The following is an 8,768-nucleotide window of genomic DNA, read 5'->3' as shown; positions in this document are numbered from 1 at the left end:
GGAGTAAAAAATGAGCTAAAAAGGGCATGTTGGGGGGCACCTAAGTGGCTCAGTCAGTTAAGCATCTGAATCTTGATTTTGGCTCAGGTCATGATCTCATGGTTCATGGGATGGAGCCCCATATCAGGCTCTGTACTGACACCATGGAGCCTGCTTGGGATTCTCTCTCTCCCTCCCTCTCTGCCTTTCTCTTTCTCTCAAAATAAATAAATATGAATTTAATTAAAAGGGGGACATTTACCACCTAGTAACCCTGGTATTTTGGAAAATATGTCCCTGCCCCACCTCCAACAGGCCTATAATTGCTATGAAGATAGCATATTATCAGACATGACCCTGCCTTCTTGGCTACAGCTGAATGATCTAGAGATGGGCGGACCCATGTTAGACAAACCAGAGTCCTTCCAAGGTGGGTGGTTGTTGGCTATATTTCCCACAGTGGAGAATACATCTAGGCAGTAATTAAGAATGACACCACAATGGCAGAGAGATTTCTAAAGGCAGTTAAGTCCAGGGATTCATTTGTTAATGCAGCCTAACTGCTTTGTGATGCTTCCTCCTGTAACATTATAGCTCTATAAAACAGTCCAGTATATTTTGAATAAATCTCATCTTTTCCTTAAACTGAGTCCATCTGAGATGTTGTCACCAGAAATCCAAATAATCCTAATTCATACATACACTTTCAGGGATGAGTTGTTGCAAGTGACAGACCTGACTGAGTCTGGTCAAGTGGGAGAAGAGTGAAAATTCCAAGATCCTGAGCAGAGCAGATGGCAGTCCTTGCTCCATAACAGCAAAACAGTTGGTTAAACTATCACTGCTTGTCTTTTGAGTGCAGATTAAATGCTCTCAAATCTAGAGCAACTGAGGACAAGAGATCAAAATTTAAGGAAACTAGAGAATGTTGGCTAACTCTTATAACGTAAGTACAGTATTAATGGGGAAAAATGCTGCAAGCTGGTCCCCTTGAAAGCAGTAGAGAACAAATGGAAGAATATAAATTTGTTATGGAAAATGCTTTCTATGTAGATATTTGAAACCAGATAGTGAGACCAATGAAGATCAGACAGTCAAATGTTTTTGTGAATAAGAGAAGAAAACACATTATCATACTCCAAAAGAGGAGGCCAATTGATAAACTGTAAATACTAGAAACAGGAGTGGAAAAAGATGAGAAGAGTCAGGGACTCTGTGAAACCTGATCATCCTAGTGTCTCCATGTGCATTATACTTTCTAACTCCTGTCTGTCAAGGAAAATAATGCTTCTAATTGGAAAGCAGTTTTTGAGCAGCAGTAAACTTTCTAGTGGACTTTAAACCTGTACAGCCTCCTCCCTTTTGGGTCCATTCATGTTTTATTAGGTTGTTAGCTGCAGAGAAAGAACTCCCAGGCAGAGTGTTTAAGAAGCAGAAGCCCAGGGTCCAAATACAAAGAGCATGGGCTTGACTTTCAAAGGTAGATGAGATTTCAGCAGACAGAGAAAGAAGCAAAGAGAAAGACAATCAAGTCAAAGAGCAGGATGGAAAACTCCACTTTTTGTAACAGGAAAGGTGTAGTCTAGTGAGACTGAGCGAGGTGCACATGTGTAAAAGAACATAGGAAATTAAAGTTGTCGGCAACATCTGCACCACACAGTACTTTCCAGAGGCCACTCAGAAGCCTATTTCATTATTTCTGACTTCTTAGCTTCCCTTCTTATAAGCGAAGTTAACGGAACACTGTCTGCTGGATAAGTAGAACGTTATTTTAAGTCCTCTTAGTTCTAAAGTAGCACAGCACCTGGCTTCCTTTAAAATAAATCCCCAAATTGTTAATAGTAAAATATATTTCCTATAAAAGAGCTTGAACTTTTTCTGATTATAATACAAATAAACATAAAAATGTAATCGTCTCTATCTCCGCTTCTACTACCCACTTCTCCCAACACCAACAAACACAAATGTACCGTGTTGAGATTACTCAATAAGACATGGCGTCTTAAGTAGAAAAATATTTTGAAATGAATATCGTTGAACTTGCTCGAGAAACGAGTGTCAGCTACTGCATATATGTATATAACTGCACTGTTTCAACCTGGTAGCCAGTAAGCATATACGAGTCTTCAAATTTAAATTAAAAATGAGTTTCATAGGCACTCTGACCACATGTCAAGTGCCTAGCTGCAACACATGGTTAGCGGTTACTGCATCAGCACAGTAAAGAATATTTCCATCACCAAAAAGGTTCTATTGAACAGCACTGGTTTACATATCAATTATTTGGAATGATCTAACTGTAAGGCTCAGCGGAGTGGCTTTAAATCTTGTGTAACAAGCAGTTAGGCTCCCTGTTTATGAGGGGCACAGGAAAAAAGGTTTGTAAAGGGGAATTAAGCTTTGGGGAAAAATTATAAAAGAACAGAAAGATGGACACTAAAAGTAACTAAACAAGGTCAAGACGAGCTTGATGCTGGTTTGATAATATTTCAGTGGTATTTTTAACCCCCCTATGGGTCTTTTCCCAGCTAGATTCTTTTCAGATCCAGCCATTATTCTGAAACCTCCTTTAGAATCCCTTTCTTATGTTTTCTAGTCACTGAAAAGGAATAAAAGCAACAGGACAGTGTGTCCAATAATCACAAGATTTGAACTGAGAGTCAGAGCCAACAACAAGCAATCATTTCCTCTTTTCAATATCTAAACAAAACAAAACCAACATGACAACAAAAGCCCACAAGCATCCACGTGTGGGGTGGCAGAGGGGAGGGGATGAGGCACCCTTTTGAAAGCAGGTGTTTAGAACAAGTGCACGCATGAGCACCTCCACATACAAATTGCGAGCTTCATCTCTGCCGTTAAAATAGTCATTCCTCCATGAACAGGAAACTTCCTCAGATTTTCTGGGAGATTTTGAACGTACATCAGAGATAGAAATTGAAAACACCCGAGTAGACAATATTTGATTCCCCTCTTTATTTCCTTCCCAACTATTGTACAACTCATGCTTCTCGACCTGTTGTAGCTGGGACCTGAACATTACAATGAGTCAAAATCTTCCTTTTCAACGTATTTAGAGATTTGAAATAAAAGGCAAAATCAAACAACTTCCCAGAGGCATAGTGTCTACCTACACATCCACAACCACTGCTCGCCCCAAAAGCCGGGCCTTTAGTTTTGCTTAACCTCGACTTTTTAATGTGACAGTGCAACCAAGAGATTGCAACATCGCCATGTACTTGATTAAAGATGCAGCCCCTTTATAGCACATTTCCAGTAAGATAAAATATTCAGTAGCATGATTTCTAGACAATAAATTTTCCACAGTATGACTTATAGCTGGCTCATCAGCCACAAAAGCTGAATAATAATCAAAGTTAACCTCCATATTTCTAAAAGGAAGACACTGGTGTTTCCGATCTTAATTCTTGCCTGACATTGGTTAAAGAGGTGCTAATATCCCACATTTTACAGTGCCATCAATATTGCAAATAAATGCACAACACAATGAAAATATTTATGTGTGGTACTATCCAGAAAGATATAGTTAGGAAAAATATGGTAAAGTAGAAGTAACCTTGACAAATTAGGCCTCATTGAAATACTTCCCAGGCCTTGCCCAGAAACATAAATAATTCACAGAGCCCAGCACCAAATACAGATGAAGAGCATTTGTTATTAATCCATCCCTCTTTTATTTTGGCCAGAGCATTATTCTTTCATAATGAAACTCATTGTGAACCACTTTCTGTGCTCCCTTGTATCATAATCTGCAAGTTATGAAATGTCAAATTCATCTTTATGCAACTAGTTATGCCCAAATATGGGGTGTTTGTTTGTGTGTATGTGTGTTTGTAAGCAGTCACAGGACTCTTGCAACACTAAATCATCACCAGATCATATATGATAAATTAATGTTTGGAAAGTTAATGTCACCTAGGAACTCAATATAGACTGACCAATCCATCAGTAAAACATGTGGCTATATGACAGAGATGTCCTTTACCTGAGAGTGGGAATTATTTAACCCGCAAAAATTTAAATTCAATTTTGAAAGTTAAAGAGACACAGTTTATTCTTCAAGAAAGTTAGTGAGAAAATGTATGGATAGAACAGGAATTGGTGAACTTGGACCTTGTCCTAAAGCCCTCTCATTAAAAACCAGAACACTTTATTCAGCTGAGTCCACTTTAAAAAAGAAGGAAACGAATTGTTTGACCTGGCTGACATCTGAAAAGGCAGTTGATCTGTTCTGTTTTAAATAGTAGCTGATGTTCCAATCTCTTTAATTTGTAACTATTATTTGGTACAACTGAATTTTTCTTATCCTTTAATCTGAGGGATATATATATATATATATATATACATATATATATATAACGTTGAAGATCTTCAGTGAAATGAGAAAAAAAGCATAGATTATAAAGAATGGGGGGGATGATGGGATGAAAGAGAGATAATATGTAAAAATAGAAGAACAGATGACAGGGAGGCAAAGTTGGAAAATCACATGATAGAGTATATGAACTCATCCGTACAATAATCTATGGGGGAAACAAAAGAGATATCATTAACCTTTTCAGACTCTGCATGAGATACTGGAATGGAGTGAAACTTATACCTGAGTTTGAATCCCAACTTTGCCCATTATTAGCACAGTGTCCTCGCCAGGTTACGGAACCTCACTGAGAATGATTTCTCCCAATTGTTAGACAGATAAAATAATTTTGTTAAGGATGCCTTGAGGATTGAATGAAACAACCTATGCAGAGTGTCTGGCACATGCTAGAAACTCCATTAATGTTAGTTTCCATCCCTACTTAATTGAAGACACTTGTCCTTTGGTGCTGGGTAAGCATCTCTCTGGGCTCTATTCCTAGGAATGGAATCACTAAGTTAGTGTGTGTGTGTGTGTGTGTGTGTGTGTGTGTGTGTCCCCTCCTTGTGCACGGGCCATGCTAGTCTTCTCTGTATTGTTCCAATTTTAGTATATGTACTGCTGAATCGAGCACTCCGTATGTGTGCTTTTATTACTTAATCCGGTTAAGTGCCGCCAGTTTTCTCTCTGAGCTGGTTCTCGCCAGACTTCACACCCACAAACAGTGCACGATCATCCCTGGTCCCCACATCCTGCAGAATGCTGTGCTTGACTTACCTCATTTAATCTGCATGACAACTCTAATTAAAAAAAATAGTGTTCTTCTCTCCAGCTTGCGGATAAGAAAATTAGGACATGGAGAACTAAATAACCCCAATTTCACAGCTGACAGTGGTACAGACAGGGTCAAACCCAGGTGGTCTGTTTCCAAACTTTCTTTTTGTTGTTATATTCAATGTGAAACCTTTGCCCTCCTTGGTCCTGGGCAAGAAAGGTAGCCCAAACCAGTGTTCTGATTCACAGTCTCTATTCCAAATCTGTCTACTTTACACTTTGTTAACAGAAACTAGTACACTGGATGTGCAGGAGACTACCTAAGAAAATTTGAGACAAAACTCAATAGCACACTCTTTGAGCACCCCATTTTGGCCAGATGCTTTCTAGATGGAACACTGCACAGACATTCAGTTGAATAAGAGTTTTCGTCTTGAAGGAACAAAACATATGTTCCTAGAAATCAGGAACGTATATAAGCAAATATTTAGTCATTCCCTTTTACCCCCAAAATGCTGCTAGCACTTTCTCTGGTGATTCTATAGATGGAACCTGGTTCTTTAAGCTATTAAACAAAAGAGAGTTGCCATTTGGGGAGATTCCAAAAAGTGTCAGGGAGGGGGCGGTAAGGGGAATAGTCCCCCCACTTGCCATCCCACTATTCTCCCTGTGCAGGGAATAAGAGGGTGTATTGTCTGTAGAATATTTAAAAACAGTAATCAAATCAATTTAAAGAAAGTCTGCATTTTAAATTATCACCATGCAGTGGCTATTCTAAACAATGTCAGTGATAAAATATTCAGTTTCCACCCATTGGGGTAAACCTACCTTTATGACACTTATTCTAAGAAACTGCGGTATTTCAAAAGCAAAAGCTAAAATTTGACCTTGGAGAGCCTGTTAGATCCTTGTTTACCACCTTAATGTAGTTTTATTCATTAGTAACACAAGCAGTGACCCATTGTTCTAGGGCAATCCCTCACTTGAGAAAGAAATGTTAACGCATTCCATTTCATAATGTAAAAACTCACTTCACTGGGAGAAGTATACAATTCTATAGAGGTTATTCTGCCAACTGTTGTTTTTTGTTTTTTTTTTTTTTTTTTGCTACCTTTGTTTGAGATGGGATATAGAAAGAAAAGAGAAAGAAGATTCCCCAGTACAGGATGGATAAGCTGTTGGCAGGCCCAGGTAAAACGCTGGTTTTAGAAAGGGGCATAGAAAACAGACTCCAAGAACCATGGTGTCAGATATCTGTATTTAGAGTTTCCTACTCCATACTACAGGAAAGCTTTGTCAAAACACTGCAGTCTAATGTTATTTGCACTTTGAGGAATCACAGGAAGGATCCATGTCCACACAGAGGATGAGAGGAATACACAAGTACCTTCAGGAACATGGGGTAGCATTTACGAGACGATAAAAGGTTACCAGCAGAGAAATCCAGAGAAATTCGGAGAACAGTGTGTCTAGGAACAAGAAGAATGAATGTGGGAAATGCATAAGCCTGAAAATCACAACTGTATGCCTAGAGGCACCATGACCATGAAGGGTTGAGTGGATCCTTGAAGAGTTCACATCTCTCTAAAAGTTCAGCCAATACCCACCACTAGCCAGTTGTTTTCCTGTGTATAAAAGTGTCTAGATCTACTACTATGCTAAGGGAATTCCAAACTTTGAATTTAAATAGGAAATCTCATTTCTTAAAGGCTGAAAAATAATGGAAAAATAGTATTCTCCCTTATTGTAACTGCTGATACTCATGACTTAGAAATTTTCATAATTTCCCAAGGTTCACATGAGGGGGATTTGAAAGGCATGTGAAGAGAACATGGACTCTTATTGTATGATAGAGAAAGGGATGACCCATTAAAAGCAGAGCTTGAATGTGTTTCTTTTATAACTATGATACAAGGCAGATCATGCTACGTATGTATAACTATGATACAAGGCAGATCATGCTACTATAAGGATATCGTAACAGGTTATTATAGAAGATTCCACAGAAAAAGGGAACTTGAACTGGTCATTACTAATAGGTAAATTATCAACAGGGAGAGTGGATGGGGAGAAGCACAAAAAGAAGGAAAGGAAATATAGAATAAATAAATGCATTAAGAGATGCAGTTAGAGATTTTAAACAACGTAATATGTTTGGAGAATTACAGTGGTACAGATTCACTGAATAGGAAAGTATAAGAAGGAGGGGGACATAATGCTAGAAAGGTAAGAAAACCCTTAAAGAATTTTAACGGTCAGTTTACTATAAATTTGTTCATTCATTATGCAACTAGATTTCCAAAAATGTTATCAATAATGGAAAATCCATAGAATAATTTTCCAAACCATGTCATAGTACTAGCATCTTCTGTTAAACTTTAAGCAACAAAAGAAAGTTGTGATTAACTAAAATCACCATACCTGCTGCAATGAATGATGATCATGGTTCCAGCAAATACAGCAAATACACAAGATAATGTGAATATACTTTTGCTAAAGCAAAGGATAAAAACCTACACTCAAATTTAAGGGGGGAAACAGTGTTGCCCTATGGCTACTGGGCATATTTTGTCACAAACACGAAACATTTATGGACCCCAAATGCTTAGCATTGTTTTTCAGAGTCCCCAACGTCCAATGTTTTTCCTGCAGTGCAACATATGTAAGCTGCTTAAATCAGCTTCTGACATCGTTGCAACTTCAAACTGGAGGCTATGCGAGGCTTAGCAGATGGCAAAACCCATCCAGTTCTCTAAGTGTGTGTTCAGCATAAGGTGCTCGTATGTTCTCTTGGACCCAGCTAGGCAGAAATCTTTCCTTAGAGAAAAAAATACACGGTGTTCAGTTTTATAGTGAAGAGTCAGAACTCCAGCCACTTGAGCTGTGTCTTGCTTTTTTTTTTTCTTTCACAAAGGTTAACAGTGTAGTCACACTGGCTTACCTGCCTCTTAACCAGGCTTACGAAAACTGAAAGTTGATTAATTGCCTCGTGACTGTGGTTAAATTTAAATCTGGATAATTCAAGATTCTCTAATCATTCCAGAAATTTAAAATTTCCTTCCTTAAAACTCAAGTCTTCATTTTTAGAATCCTCCTCATGAAGTCCAGACTCAGAAAAAAAAATCAACAGTAAAGACATTTTCAATAATAAGAAGGTACTGATACCTTCCAGATAAAAAAAGAAAAACAAGCAAACAGAACAAAAGCATGAAAAAGCCAAGCATCTCAATTTACTGTAAAACAATCCTAAAGTCCCCAATCTGGCATTTGGTGCTTTCCACAGTCTGACCCCATCTTGTCTTTCCAGATCCGTTACTGTATGCATCTACAACCATTCAAACTGGACTGGTCCCTATTTTCTCACATCCTATGTTGCCTTCACCTTGGTCCCTTTACATAAGCCAGTCCCTTTTCCAGAAAGGACTTTTCTCCCCGCCAACTCCAACCTGTCCTTGTGAGTCTGGCAAGGTTAGAAAATAGAGTCCACAATGGAGGTGAACTGGGGGAAGGGGGAAGGGAGTTGTCAGAAGGGAAATAGAGATTGAAGCCAGAGGCAAAAGGCCATGAATCTTTTACTGGGGAACTTGAACTTCGTCCTGTAGGCCACTGTTTCATAAACTGTCAATAGGCCATTTGC

At 38.6% G+C, this 8,768-nt stretch overlaps 1 non-coding gene across 1 annotated transcript; it reads right to left on the bottom strand.

Moving 5' to 3' along the window:
* Positions 1 to 4,883: 4,883 nt before the first annotated feature.
* On the bottom strand, positions 4,884 to 4,991 carry LOC122198995. The gene has a single exon (XR_006193278.1). It is a non-coding gene; the product is annotated as a U6 spliceosomal RNA (small nuclear RNA).
* Positions 4,992 to 8,768: the final 3,777 nt, after the last annotated feature.

This window comes from Panthera leo, chromosome C2 (genome assembly GCF_018350215.1).
Source record: "Panthera leo isolate Ple1 chromosome C2, P.leo_Ple1_pat1.1, whole genome shotgun sequence".
In the NCBI taxonomy this organism is placed as follows: domain Eukaryota; kingdom Metazoa; phylum Chordata; class Mammalia; order Carnivora; family Felidae; genus Panthera; species Panthera leo.
Note: the sequence above shows the minus strand (reverse complement) of the source record. Positions and strands in the feature narration are given on the sequence as shown.